The following is a 15,374-nucleotide window of genomic DNA, read 5'->3' as shown; positions in this document are numbered from 1 at the left end:
ATCATAACTAACTCAACTCACTCTATAAGCATAAATATAATGAGAAAATCATGTAATAAGCTAAGAGAATAGTTGATTTGACTAGGTTAGGAGGTAAAATGAGCCCATATAATTACCCATTTATGAGGCTCATCATCACCCCCCTACTGAAAGTGTTGCTCATCCTCTGAGAAACTTAGTCCATCTCCTCATCTTTGATGGCCCTGGTGGCCTCCCTAGCATCCCATGCTTCTGATGTGGTCTCCTCCTCTTTGTCATAGAATCTTGCCTTTCTTTCTACCTCTTCCCATTGTTGTTTCTCTTCTTCTTCTTTTCTGCCTTCTAGCATTCCTAACAGCAGTGGGGGTCTCAATTTGAGGCCAATCCAATTGACCTGCAGCCTTTGCATGGAGCGCTTGTACATTGGCACTCTTCTTAATGCCTCTTTCATCCTCATTGGGGAGTGATACTCCCTGATCTGCAAACTATGTGGTAAGGTGTTCCATCTCCTCATACAAGCATGCACACAGTCATCCCCAAGTAACCTTGCCATTTCCTCAAAATGTGCAATGGCTTGAGCCTAATCACTGATATATCTAGGGGCAATCTAAGGATTATGTGCAAGCAGGTTATGTGTGCTGATGAGTGCCATGGGGTCTGATGGCTCAGCTCTGATCATTAAGGGCTCATTATGCTCCTTTATCATCAACTTTCTTATTTCTACTGCCCTTAACTCTTCATGGTTCATCCATGAGGCCATGGCCATTAGTTGCAGGTGCCCTAGCCTAGCATTGGGGTCCCACACATTCATGCCTATGAGGGCCATGTTATGCAGATAGAATTCTGCCATCTTTGCCTTATCTTCTGATGTGATTTGGTCACACAGGTCCATAAACTGCCTGTAATCTTGGAAATGCATTGTGCCTCTTTGTGCCAAATTCTTGATCTGAAATTGCATCCATTGGTCCTTGAGATACAGGCTATAGGATTTTGCTGGTGTCCTACATTTCAATGCCTCCATGGACCAGTTGGCCATGCATGCCATTTGGGTCTCTTTCTCTTGCAGTTGTCTTCTTAGCAATTCATTTTCAGTTTCCAAGTGACTTCTTGTGATTGCTTCTCTGTGTCTGACAACGCTTAATTCTCTGCCCATTTCTTTGAGTTTGTTCTCATGTGGTCTTTCCTTCTCATTTATACTATTTCCTATCCTACCTTGGATTTGGCTATTGATGCTATGGGTCCTTATTCTTTCTTTCTCCAACTCAAAGAATAGTGGAATTGCAAATTTTTGTGGAATGATTCTCCCCCCCTCAAGAAGATTGTCATAAGAGCCAAGACTAGGCTGGGGGTCAGGTTCTTATGCCTCTGTTGCTTCCTCCTTTCCTTGTGGCTGTCCTTCCACCCTTTTTTCAAGTTTTTCGGTTTCCTGTAGTTTTGACAGGGTCTCCTGTAGAACAGTTTGTGCCTCCTGTAGAACTGTTTTTGTGTCCTGTAGTTCTACTTTTTCTTTCCATGTGGGAGACCTAGGAGTGCACCTTTCATAAGTGATAGGTGTCTTGGAAGGGGATTCTTTTTCTTGGGCAGAGGGTGAATCTTCAATAACAATTGGCACTTTGGAAGAAGGCTAGGGTTTCCCTATTTTGATCCTTGTGCTCTTCCTAGCCCTGAAGTACATTGAGGTCTGTCTCTTCCTCTTTTGTTTTGGTTTAATTGGGGTGCTTAGGGTAGTGAGAGCAGTTGTTGCCTCTCTTTCTAGGGTCTCAAGAGACACTTCTGTCTTTTCTGCCCCTTTTTCTCCTCCTTCTGTCTCTTTCTCTGTCTCTGTTTGCTCTGTTTCTTCAGCTTTCTCCTCCTCTCTTTTGGTTTCTTCCTTCTTCCCTTCCTTTCCCTCTAAATCACTAGTTTCTTCTCCTTCTCCCCCTTACTACTCTTCCTCCTCACTACCAGTGGGGCTAATATCATAGGTTAGGGCCTTTATGTCATCTTCAACAGTCATGTTTCGGAAAAATTTCCCATGCTATGGGGATTGTAAATGTATGGAGGGTTTCTTCCACTAAAATTTTGATTAACCCATGGTGAGATAGCTAGTCTAGATTTACTGCTTTTACTTTAGTACTAGAGTCAATGAGGGACTGCAGGAGGAAGTAAGGGATGTTGAGCTTCTGAGGGGCTAGAGTGTCCATGCCATACCTTAATTCATGCATGATTCTAAAGTGGTAACCATAGACAATGCTATACCTCCCCTCATAGGAAATATACTTGATTTTTTGATAGCTAACTTCATCCCAAGGGTATGGTATGCTAGCCCTTCTTATGCCATTCTTATCTTCTACAGGGGTTTCATTGTTTTGGAAGAAGTTTTTCTTGGTAGCCTGGCCAATTGGTTTTTCATCCTTACTCCAAGGAAACCCAAGAGGAAGGGTAGTGACCCTACTGATAAATTTAGGGGTTATCTCCATGAAATGGCCCCTAAAGGTGATAGTGGCATGTGTTCTGGAGTGACAGACCAAAGAGTGGGCAAATTCCTGAGAAATTTCCTCATCAAACCCTCAGAATTTCTCAAAAAAGTTCATCCAATTGGCTCTTGTGAATATGTCCACTACTCGGGGGTGTGCATGGAGCCTGGAGGAGTTGGTGGGCTCCTTCCTCATAAAACCTCCTGTCATTTTGTCTATGCTTCCTTGGAAAACCAACTATGGAAATGGAGAGAATGACTTTTGAATAAAAAAGAGGGACAGGTAGACTGTGTTTTTTTTTTTTAAGAAATAAGCAGCAATTCTTTTTATGAATTTCCTACACCCAAAAGTTCTATTTTCCCCTCAAAATTAAACCACTGCTTGCATATTTTGATATTCAATGGAGGTATGCCAAAAATTTACCTCTTCAGCCCAAGAATTGTGCTAAAAACCATGTTTTCCCTCTCCAAAATAGCTTACTGGCCCTCCTGTAGAACACTGCCAGCCCTCCTGTACGATTCCTGTAGGTTCTCCTATAGAACCTATAAGTGATCCTGTGGAATGCCGAGAGCAGGGATATTGGAGAGATCAGTGGAGAACGATGGGTACGAGGCTTGTGGGGGCATGAGAAGATAGAAGGAGTGGAGTTTCGAGGAGAGAATGAAGGAGAAAGGTGGTGAGAGTGCTTCGGCGAGGAGTACTTATGGCTTTTTATGGATATTTCTGGTGATGGAGGGTGAGCTGGCCAAGTGTATGGTGGCCCCATTAGAACTGTTGGTCCCCACCTACCTTTTCATCATTTCCCTTTCCTCGTAATCATCTCTCATGATTGCATCGGAGTTCCCATCGCCTCCACTACCTGTCCTTGACATCTCTCTTGAGTTTGACTAAGCACACGTGTGGTGACATCTTCGAATGAGTGAAGTCAACTGGATAAAGGTGGCTAAGTTAACTGGCCACCTCAACCCCAACCAGCCTCAACCATCTTGTTGTTGTTGCATGCTCTCTAATTATACAAATGAAAACAGAGGAGCGGGTTAGTCACTTACCTGAGATCCGAATGCATTTGCTATGAGGTGTTATGGCCTTTCCTTCTGGTGCATGCCTTTATTTCTTTTGATGCATGCTTGTCTGATTGTTGAGATATGGCAGTGCTATGTGCAGTTTCCTTTCTGGCTGGATCTGATCTTCAGGTGTCTTCTTCAACCTTCAGATTTGCACCCTCATGCTGCTGATGCTAGATTTTAATGGGATCAGCTGCTACAGGAATTCCTACAGGAGCTCCTGTAGCTACTTCTCCCTTTGAAATTTTTAGCTTCTTATGTGCTTGGAGCTATGAGGATGATGCCAAAAATGCAGATAGAGATGGAGACGTAATGGTTAGGCTTCAGGTGAGGTGAATGGTGCTGTTCTTTTCTCTTTTTTTTTGTTTTTTTTTTTCCTTTTTGTAAAAAAACTATTTTTTTCTGTAATTTTCTGGGCAAGGAGAAGAATGGTGCTTGGGATATGATGCAGGTCTAGAAATCATGGAAGAGAGGTTTGAAGACTGCAGTAGGATTTATAAATCCTTTATGAAGCTTCCCTATTCCTCAAACTGCCTTTAAAACCCATTTCTGGCTCTCTGTAATTTCTACAAGAGCCTCCTGTAGAAAACACAGGGCCTCCTGTAGAAAACACAGGGCCTCCTGTAGAAAACACAGTTTTCTAAAAAGAAGCACAGTGAGGTGAAAAGAATGTCAAGAATGATGGAGAAAGGTGTGGGAAGGTAGGATAGGTATTGGTATTGGTTTCAGAGCTCCCTTGGCACCTGCTGCTACTTCCTGTCGTCCTCCTGCAACCCTGCAATACAATTGGAAATTCATTTTTCTTTTTCTTCTTCTTCTTTTTTTTTTTAAACAACCAGGGTGCCTCAGGGAGGTTTTCACCCTAGTTTCCTACCCTGGGCGCCTCCAAGGGAGGTTTTCACCTAGGGATCTTATTTTCTTTCTTCTCTTTTTTGACACCACCGAGCCGCCTCAAGAGAGGTTTTCAACCCAATGATGGGACTCAAGCGCCTCATGGAGGTTTTCACTTGAGTCCTTATTATTTTTTTATTTTCTCTTTTTTCTTCAGTGAGTGGGTGACGTGGAGGCTAAGACATGCTCCACTACCATCACTGACTTATTCAATCCTTCAATGAACTCTCACTTGGAGAGGGGTTTCTTGTAGATTTTCAACCGGTGTCCATTGACAAGCATGGGGATGGCTTCATCATCAATGGTTCTGATCAGAACTGAACCATTGTCATTGCATTTCTCCACAGTGTCGGGTCCCAGCAATCTTGTCCTCAGCTTTCCCTTGAAATCTTTATATCTTGAATCATAGAGTAGTGCCCAATCTCCCTCTTGAAATTTCTTCTCTTTGATGTTTTTGCAATGCCATATCTTTCTCTGAAGCTGAACTACCTCTGTATGGAGAAGGGCCTGCATTCTCTGTTCATCCAATCCATTGAGCTGGAGTAATCTTTCTTTCTATGCATGGCTAAGGACTAGGTCCAGCTAAGCTACCATCCTTAGGGTGTTGAATTCAAATTCTATTGACAACAAATCCTTCTTCCCATAGACCAGCTTGTAGGCTGTGAACCCTGTAGTGGTCTTCCATGTTGTGTTGTAGGCCTAAGTGGCCTCAACTAATCTGTCCACCCAGTATTTTCTACTGCTGCTCACTACCTTTGTCAGGATCCCTTCCAATGCTCTGTTAGTGACCTCCACCTACCCATTGGCTTGTGGATGGTAAGGGGTGGAAGTCCTGTGCTTGATTCTATGATGTGTGAGCAGGTCTTCAATTAGATTAGAAGTGAACTGGTTGCCTTGATCTGTGACCAACTCTCTTGGATATCCGAACTTGTAGAATATGTTCTCTCTCAAAAATTTAGCTACTTTTTCCTCTATCGCTGCTTTAATTGCTTTTGTCTCTACCCACTTTGTTAGGTAATCGGTGCACACAATGATGTATTGCTTCTATTTTGAAGGAGGGTTGATAGGCCCCACAAAGTCCATGCCCCACTTCTCAAATGGCTCAAAGGTCACTTGAGGCTACATGGGCATTTCATCCCTTGGAGTAGGTTTCCCCACCCTTTGACACCGATCACACTAGCTGGTATATCTCCTCACATCTTGATGAAGAGTGGGCCAATAGTAGCCTGCTTGCAATATCTTGAAGGCAGTTCTTTTTGCTGCAAAATGACCTCCCCAAGGCCCATCATGACAAGTCAAGAGGATGTCAAAAACTTCCTCCTCCCTGACACATCTCCTCAAGATCTGATCTGGGCCAAGTTTGAAGAGATTTCCCCCAATCCAGGTGAAAGGGGTGCTTTTCCTTACTATTTTTCTCTTCTCCTTTGAGGACAGGTGTGGTGGGAACTGTGTTGAAACCAAGTAGTTTGCTATATCAGCAAACCATGGGGAGAGTACTGAGATAGCAAACAGGTGTTCATCTGGCATTTGATCATCCACCATTCCTTCTTCACTTGCAGGAAAATTTATTCTAGACAAAAAGTCAACAACAACATTTTCTTTACCAGGCTTATCAACAATGGTCAAATCAAACTGCTGCAGTAAAAGAAACCATCTAATAATGTGAGCATTCACATCTGGTTTGTTCATTAAATATGTAATTCAGCATGATCAGTGTGCACAAAGGTTTGATAGCCTTTGATATAATGTCTGAATTTGTTTAAGGAATGCACGACAGCTAGGAGTTCCTTCTCAGTTACCATATAGTTCAACTAGCCTTTGACAAGTTTTTGCTTATAAAGTATATGGCATAAGGTAAATTTTCATCAATTTGTCCCAAGGCTACTCCTATTGCTTTGTTCAAGGCATCTGTGTGAATGTGGAAAGGTAGGGCCCAATTTGGGCCTCTCAAAATTGAGGCAGTCACCAGTTTGCTTTTCAAGATATCTAGGGCTTCTTGACAGTTTTCCAACCATATGAATTCGACATCTTTACCCAAAATACCAAACAATGGAGAAGCTAGCTTGCTGAAATCTTTAATGAATCTTCGGTAATACCCAGCTAAGCCTAGGAAACTTTTGACATCTCTCACCTTTTGAGGAGGTGGGACCCTTTGGATAATGGCAATTTTGTTGGGGTCCACCTGCAATCTTTGTTGAGATATTGCATGACCTAGCACGGTCCCTTCAGTCATCAAAAATTCACATTTTTCTAGACTGAGGGACAGGTTCATCTCAATACACTTGTCGAGAACTTTTCCTAGGTTAGATAAAGCTTCCTGAAAATCAGAGCCATAAGGAGTAAAGTCATCCATATATATCTCTACTGCATCATGAACTAACTCAAAGAATATACTCAGTACCGCTCTTTGGAAAGTGGCTGGAGCATTACACAAACCAAAAGGAAGGACCCGATATGTGAAGGTACCCCATGGACAAGTGAAAGTGGTCTTATCTTGGTCTTCCGAGCTGATTTGAATCTAATTGTACCCGCTAAACCCATCTAGGAAAGAGAAAAACTTTTTCCCTGCCAGACCGTCTAACACTTGATCTATGAAAGGTAAAGGAAAATGGTCCTTTTTAGTGGCTTTATTCAATTCTCGATAGTCGACACAGATTCTCCACTTACCATTTTTCTTTGGCACTAGCACCAAAGGAGAGACCCATTCACTGTCAAAGATGGGATAGATGAACCCTGTGTCAAGCAATTTCTGCAGTTCTTCCTTAACAATATCTTTAAGTGCTGGGTAAATCCTCCTTTGAGGCTGCTTGACTGGCTTGCAACCTTCCTTGATGTATATATGATGAGTCCAAACTGAAGGGTGCACTCCCTTCATCTCCTTATAACTCCAAGTGAAGGCATCTAAGTGCTTTCTCAGCAGGCTACACAGTTCCTTCTCCTGGGAAGTGGATAGGGATGGATTGATTTTCAAGGTTCTTTCTGGACCAAACTCTATATTCTTAACACGGAGAGAAGTGGAGTTGGCTGCACAGAGATCAGTTGAGGGGTTGTTTTGGGTTTCTCTTACTATGTCCCCCAAGGGCGATACACTAGGAGGTGGATTTTGAATCATATTTTCAATCATATCATCCTCATCTTGTTGTTTTCCTCCCATGGTGATTTCTAATGTACAAAGCGGTGTAGAATAAACTTCATCCTCATCTTCCTCCTCCAACCAGAGAGGTAGATCATGTTTTAATGAAGGTTGGGCAGGAGGATATAGGATTAACTACTTAGACATATGCCCATTCTTTATGGTCATGTTCCCAGCTCGACAGCTGATGTAGGCATCGGCGGTAGCCAACCAGGGTCTTCCCAGAATGAGAGGATACCTAGTGAGCTTTTCCTTAGGCTAGAGAACTAAGAAATCAACAAGGTACTCCCAAGAATCAATGGAGAACATCACATCTTCCACAATCCCCTCAGGGGTCATGGTGGAGTGGTCTGCTAACTGTAGCATGATTGTGGTCTTCCTCAAGGAGCCCTGAAGGTTGAGTTTGAGCATTGTGTCCTTTGTCATCACATTAATGGCAGCTCCCTGATCAATCAAAGTATGTGGAATCATGGTGCCATTGATGTGGACATCAATTACTTGGCTTCCAGGGTCTAGATATTTTGGACAGATTACCCGCCCCAACATCAGGTCGGACAGTTGCCCTATGACATTGATGGTTGGGGCATCTCTCTTGTGCCTTCCTGGATGCCTAAAGAACTTATCTTTAATCAACCTATTGTAGATAGGCACATCCTTTATGGCTTGGAGAAGTGGTATCTTTACACATAGATGTTTCAATTCCCCCAGGAGTTCAATTTCTTATGGGGTAGGCTGGACTGTCACGGATAGTCTTTCAGGAAAGGGTGGAATTGCTTTAGGTTTACTTTCCTCTTTATCTTCCTCAACCTCCCTAGGTGGAGGTTGGCTATCTGGGAGAACTTTCCCAGATCGCAAGTTAATTTCCTGAATCTCCACAGCATAAGTTGGGCATGATCGTTCCCCACTATACGCTTGTTGAGGCTGTCTTTTGTTCGGGTTCGGATTCGGCTGGGTAGGCATTTGAGGTTGTTTTCGAGGAGCAGAGGTAGCGGTTGTGGTTGGGCAGGTGGTGGAGGCAAAAGAGCGGGAAGAGAGTTGTATTGGGGCCTCCACCCCTGGTGAGGTGCATTCCATTGAGGTGGTGGCTGAGCATAGGAATGCAATGAATGGTTGACTGGTTGGGCATGATATTGAGATGAGAAGGACTAAGGAGGAGGCGTGGACCAGGAAGGATGAGTAGGGGGACCCAAAGAAGGTATGGAAGTGACTTGGTTGGAGTGGTAGTATGCCTGGGATGTCACTTGCATCCCTTGCTGGTATGGTCTAGGTCCATGCGGCCTTCTTTGGTTTATGTGATAGTGTTTTTCAGTGACTCCCTCAGCCCCTTGATATACAACTTTAAGTCTGGGTAAGGAAGGGCACTTATCTGTGGAATTATTTTCTTCACAGACTAAGCAATCCTCTATAGAGTTCAATGGGCATTCGTTCCTAGGATGCCTCCTGGTGCATTTAGGGAAAAATATGGCCAAGGCCCTCTCTGCTTCCTTTTGTTTCCTTTTGATATGAAAGGTATCCATTTGCATCACAAGAGTCTGCAACATCTCACTCTTGAAGTCCTCCAACATGTTTCCAATTTCTCCTTTGATGGATGAGTGAGAGGAAGAGGTACTGGCTATGGGTTGACTCCCCCTACCTTTCTTTATGGTTGCTCTAGAATGGTTTCTAAAAACAGTCTTTATGTCTTCATATGATAGTTGGTAGATGTCTCCCCCGACCAGTAGATGGAGGGTGTCTAAAAGATCTTCCCGAATTCCCCTGAGTAGAACCATCTTCAGAGACTCAGGGTCAAGTGTACACCCGACCCTTTTGTAACTGAGCTGGAACCTCTCCTCATAGTCTTCTGGGGACTCATCACTTCCTATAGTCATTCGGAAAAAATCTTCTTTAGTATCTTTTGACCTACAATAGTCTCGATACTTGTTGTTAAAGGCTTGCTGCATCTGAGCCCAAGTTGTAATACTATTGCCAGGTAATCCCATGAACCGGCGCAATGCTGCATCCTTGAGAGTAGAAGGGAAAAGTTTCAACTTTTTCTCATCTTCTGCATATTCATAGGTTCGAAAAATAACAACAAACTCAAACAAGAAGGTGTCAGGATCTTTTGTAGTCAGGCCATGGAAATGAGGTAGAGTGGAAGGGCTTATATTCTTCATTTTGGTGTCCCCATTGGTCTCCTGAATGGGAAAGGTACCCTCTATTCTTTCTCCATTCCCCCTAGCATTTCTGTGTTTAGCCATTGGCTTTAAAGGAATGTTTTCTTCTTCTTCTTCCCCTATAGGTTCTTCAAATATGTCGGCCTGTTTACCTAAGGGTTCTTCTTGATCGCAGCCACCGAAGAAGGTTGCTTGTGTGAAGCAGTGGGGGTGTTAGCAAAAATTTACTTGAATTATCTCTATTCCTATGAGGCATGAAAGGAAATATTTTTGGTTGGTTTTTGTTTCTTTTTCCCCACACTGATAGTACCTGCAAAACTGAAATTGATTGAACAAACAAATTGCAACTAACTGAAATGAACTTGCTGAAATGAAATTGAAGAACTGAAGAGGGGAGCAAAAGAAATACAAAACTAAAAGAAAGGAAATGACTAATCTACTTTTGCTGAAATGGAAATCGCAGAATTGAAGAGGAAAGCAAGGAAATGAAAACTGAAAGCAAGGAAATGACTATTCTACTTTTGCTGAAATAAACTATTAGCAGAATGTTGCAATAGGAAATAGAAGAAAGAAGTAATCACAGAATACTCTGACGCTTCCCCAAAAACGACGCCAAAAAGTGGTGAGCACCAGTATTGTAGCAATAATGCTGCAACTCCTGGACTTCCTACTTTACTTTTATCAACCCGGTAGTTCGTAACAAACTTGGAAGCGACGGTGTTGTATGCACAAGTACTAGTTCTTACTGCAGGTTGTCACTTGGTCAACTGGCGCAAGATCACTAGGAGCTCAAGCCAACTTCTATGTATTCCAGAAGAAGCTCTATATGTGATGAAAGGAAAAAGAGAGATTACTCTACTCATACTATTCTACTTGCAGAAAGGAAGACTGAAATGTAAAGCAATCCAAGGAAATCCTAGTTAACCACTAATCCTACTTTTGCAGAAAGCACTATGAAAATCATGAAAAGAATGCCATTACCTACTCAAGGAAGTAAACGACATCTAATTAAGTGATTTGTGGAAGTAAATGAGCAAAAAGCATCTTTTTGGATTTTTATGTATTTTTAGGTGAATTTGACATGCATGTAATTTATTTGTTTGTGAATGTGGCAGTGAATAGGTGGCGATGGAGGGCGGTTTTGGGATGTGAGAGGATGTAGAATGGTGTGGATGGATCCTAGGAGGTCTCAAGTGGCCTTCTAGAGGCTTTTCCCAAACTCGGCCTTCAAAAGAAAGCCTATAGGAAAATCTACAGGAGGACACAGGAAATCTACATGAGGAAAAACAACGTTCTATAGGAGGCCTACAGGAGGAGGCCGAGAGTAGTTTTCACTATTTTGAAGGTGGGAGAGTAGGTGGAGAAGGTATAGGAAGGTTGGAATGAAGTGTTAGTGCACCTAGGGTCTACCAAGAATCATTAGGAGAGAGAAAGATGATTGGATTTTCTCAAGGAGAGAGAGGAAAGTCTATGGAAAATGCAGGAAACTAAGGCAGAATTGAGGGGAGACTTGGGCGACCTGTAGGGCATGGATCAGATGGAGGGTGGAATGGCTGATAGGCTGGACTACTACTAGAAGATATCTGCTGCATAAACAACTGACAGTCAACCAATGAGATTAAGCAAGCAAGGAAATAAGTGCATCTAAAAAATAGAGTTTTTGCATCAAAGTAAACTATGATCTATGAAAGGAAATGCTGATAACCATTGCATAAAAGGAAAGCATGAAAGAATACTGTTGCAAATAAGGAAATGAGCATGATGAAGAAGTTCCGAAGCAAAGAAAACTAGATTATGAACCAACTAGAAAGCTGTAAACACTAGAAGTCCTATGAATGAGGAAAATTTGTGTTTTTGGGGCAGCAAGAGGGTCTTTGCCTCAAATCATTGTCCCAAAGGGAGGAAGAGAGGCCAAGGCATTGCTACTAGCCTTTTGAATCTTTTCTTTATCACTGTTTAACTTGATATAGAAGCAAAAATGGAAGCAAACTACTGAATCATAAAAAACAACCTATTATTAACCATAAAAGAAATACATCTAACAACAACCTAATCTACAAACTGAAATGAAACATACAAATACAAGTAAAGAGGAGCTTAGTTGCTTGGATTGTGCCCTAACCCAAGAGTTTCAGCCCTCTGAGGTAACTCAGTGCTAGCTCAAAAAGGATTCCATCTTTATTCTCAAAACAATAACAAGATTACATGAACTGTCACAAGATAATAAACTCGAAGTTGAGCAGAGTTTACATAAGCAAAGCTGCAGCAAAAATTCAACAAAAAATCGACCAACCCCGTAGTGGGGCCCTAGGCCTCTCTACTTATACAAATGAAGCTCCCAACAACTTCCTCAAAATCAGGGAGGCTTGGCTCCCAAAACTCGAGATAAACATCAGTTATCCTCCACTTTGCTTGGTTACCTGCTAATGCATGACTTGGCTTCTTGTACTCTGAGCTGAATGAAGGGAAATTCGAAGTGAGGAGTAATAAATGAGGGGGATTCCCTCCTATAAGTCCTCTCCTTTGTCCACTTCGAGTTATTTCTACCATTTGTCCATTGGATCCTTGACTTTGACCACAAAAATCATCAATAATCTGCATTAAACACATATTAGACCTCATGGCATCATAACTAACTCAACTCACTCTATAAGCATAAATATAATCAAAAAATCATGCAATAAGCTAAGAGAATGGTTGATTTAACTAGGTTAGGAGGTAAAATGAGCCCATATAATTACCCATTTATGAGGCTCATCACAATGTGCGACGATGATAGTGATGACGATCTTGATTGTATTTACAAGATAACTGCGCGAGACCAGGATTGGGTGAATCCGACTGCAGATGGGAGAATCTCGTGGGAGCGGGAAAGCTCCTGCACTTTGGATTCAGATGAAGAAGTAGAGCAGTGGCAGAATCGACTGCACGAAGTAACAACGCTTAATTGCAACATGATGATTAGGTCACTGCATTGCGTGACTACAGAGGCAAGGGAGCTGCCGACATATGATGGATTGTCAGCGGTGGATGAATTTCTGGGAAAATTTGAAAGCCAATACCAAAACAACAGCGGTTCGATGTGCTAAAGTGGCCACTGCGCACAACACCCGCGTGATGGTGGGGTACGCATCAAGGAAATTTTGAGGACTAGCACGGATGCAGAAGGATGATGTGCCTACGTTTTGGAAAACCCCAGCTTCAAATGAAACTCTGTCAGCAGGGGCAGAACAACTTGCGCGCCCACCTTTCTCGATGGGTACAGACATATGATTTACAGCCTGCACAAGCGCACCCAAACCCCAAAATAGAAAGTCGGAGCAAATCACAGCAGTAGGAAAGGCGACACACACTACAAATTTTCCACGTGGAAGCATTCGATAGCGTGTGCGGAGTTCTGAACAAGGTTCACCAGGCGAGACGAACTGATTAGGACCTATGCGTGCTAGTGGTTCGATGGGCCTATAGGTCCATGTGTAAAACCATGAGCGTGAAGATGATTCCAAAGATGCAGAACAGAGTCGAAACCATAATTTCAGAAGAAAGGAATCCACATGTAATAGATCCCACAGTTGTGATAGTACGCGAAGACTAGGACAAAGGAATCACACAACTATGCAAGGATGAACATATATGGATTCAGGAAGCCATTCGGCGAGGGAACCTTAGACTTCGTGAACTTGAAGAGGATCGGGTACAATTGAGGAAGAAAAGCATGTTGATGGACACTGAGATCAAAAAACTGGAAAACGAGATCACGCAAGCATGTCTCGTCGATAAACCAAGGATGACAAGGCAAGATACGGATAGCCATACCACTACATTAGAAGATTGTCACTGAGAATTTATGACTCTGCTACCATGGCTGCGACTGCACCTTACCAACCGTAGTAACCAAGGGAGCGCACCACATAAGGTAGAATGCACGGCACTGATTGTCGCGAGGGTAATTGAGGAGTGTCCATAGACTAGACTGGAAGGTGAATTGAAGTCTTGCATAGGTGGTGCGACCACCTGACTAGCCGTAGGGAGCACAGTCTCAGTGCTCCGAGCAGTTGAAAGAGAGTGTAGGACTATAAAATAGTCTGTGTGGGAGCTACACGATAAGGGGGATGCGCACAGGATCAGCATGTCACAAGGGTCGCGCCCGCGCATAGGGGGCTGGGCTGCCATGTGGGTAGGCTGGGAAGTGACTATTAGTGTCACTGTTCATGACGAGATGTCCAATTTAAGGCAAAAGGGAGCAGGCGGCAGGCAATTAAGACACGAATTAAGAGCTATATTTGGGATGATCTGCCACCAAGAATGCATTAATGACTCAGAAGTGGGGAGAGCGGTCGAATTCAAATTCAAAAGATGCTATAAAACTCCAAGGGCTAGCCATGATCCAACACTTGTTCATTTGAGATTTGAGCTACTACGAAGAGCACAGAGTGTTGAGTGCCAAGCAATATTCAAGCCCCCAAGTTTGCAAACAACTACAAACAGTTCGAACAAGATGACAACTACCAGGAGAGGTGTGGGTTTTGTAGAGAGTACCATCGAGGAAGCCACAAAGAACCCTACGGTGTAGGTTGGGGATGCGCTAGAAATTCCGAAATCACCTCGGACACCGAGGCCCAAGAAGGATAAACAGGCATTAGGACTAGTCCGCATGTCCCCGCAAAATCTGCGGTTTGGTAAACTTTCCATGGAAGAAAAGGGCAAGGTTGTCACCATTGAGACAGATGATGAGGAGGAGGACCTACAGGCTCTCGTAGATGAGATAAAGGTGGATCAAGAAATGGAAGAAGACATCCAGCCAGTGCGTGCTACCGCAAAATTGCCCAAGTACGTTCCTCCGTGGAAAGGGAAAGCTAAGGTACCCAAGGATTTGGATGTCGCTAAGCACGCACTCCAAACCCCGCTCCTCCCAAATGGAATTCTGTTTGAGGGCTTAGCCCTGGGCCGTGTGCCTACAATGAAATTTGAAGACTGAGACCTCATGGACAGCGAGAAGTTCCCACATTTAAAGACTAAGAACCTGATGAAATAGAGCAAGGAGGGGTCAGTTACAACGCTAGAGCCACAGAAATGGCTGCGCAGTGTGGAGAAGGTCGGACTACTCCACTGTTGGGTAGCGCAAGCCCCGCGGAACGAGTATGGGGTGCGAAGCCCGAAATTTTGGGTAATATTAGGGTAAAAGACTCTGCAGAAAGCGCGGAGCGCGAACTATAGTAGGTTGAGTCAAAGGGTAGTCCGCCCAAAAATAATGTAAAGAAATAGTAATAGAGTCGGCCCGCGGAGGGATCACGGGCCAAGGGAGAGTATAAATAGAGCGTGGCTCTATGAGGGAAAAGCAGTTCTTTTGAAAGATGGAATGTAATGGGTCCTTAAAGGCAATAGCTTGAAAGCGTCTATAAGTCTGAGTCAAGGGAGTAGGGTAGAAAGTAGAGGCTCTGCAGCTGTGTGCACAAAGGCTTGGAAAGTCCATAGCTGTGTGCGCAGACCCCTGCAGCTAAGTGCGTAGGGTGGATCTGGATGTATTGTTGAAGATTTATAATAAAGATAAGTTTCTTCTGAATTTTGTGCGATTTTACTCTTTTATGATAAATGAACTATTATGATTTCTGCATTTGCTACGGTTGAATACTGGTGAACTGGATTAATCTTGATGCGCAAAGTAACCAAAAGTAATAAATGTTTGCTTAAAGACCGT

Source organism: Pinus tabuliformis, chromosome 7, assembly GCF_031772625.1.
Source record: "Pinus tabuliformis cultivar Carrire ecotype Pingquan chromosome 7, CPIR1, whole genome shotgun sequence".
Lineage (NCBI taxonomy): Eukaryota > Viridiplantae > Streptophyta > Pinopsida > Pinales > Pinaceae > Pinus > Pinus tabuliformis.
The sequence above is the reverse complement of the archived record's forward strand: the minus strand, read 5'-3'. Positions refer to the sequence as shown.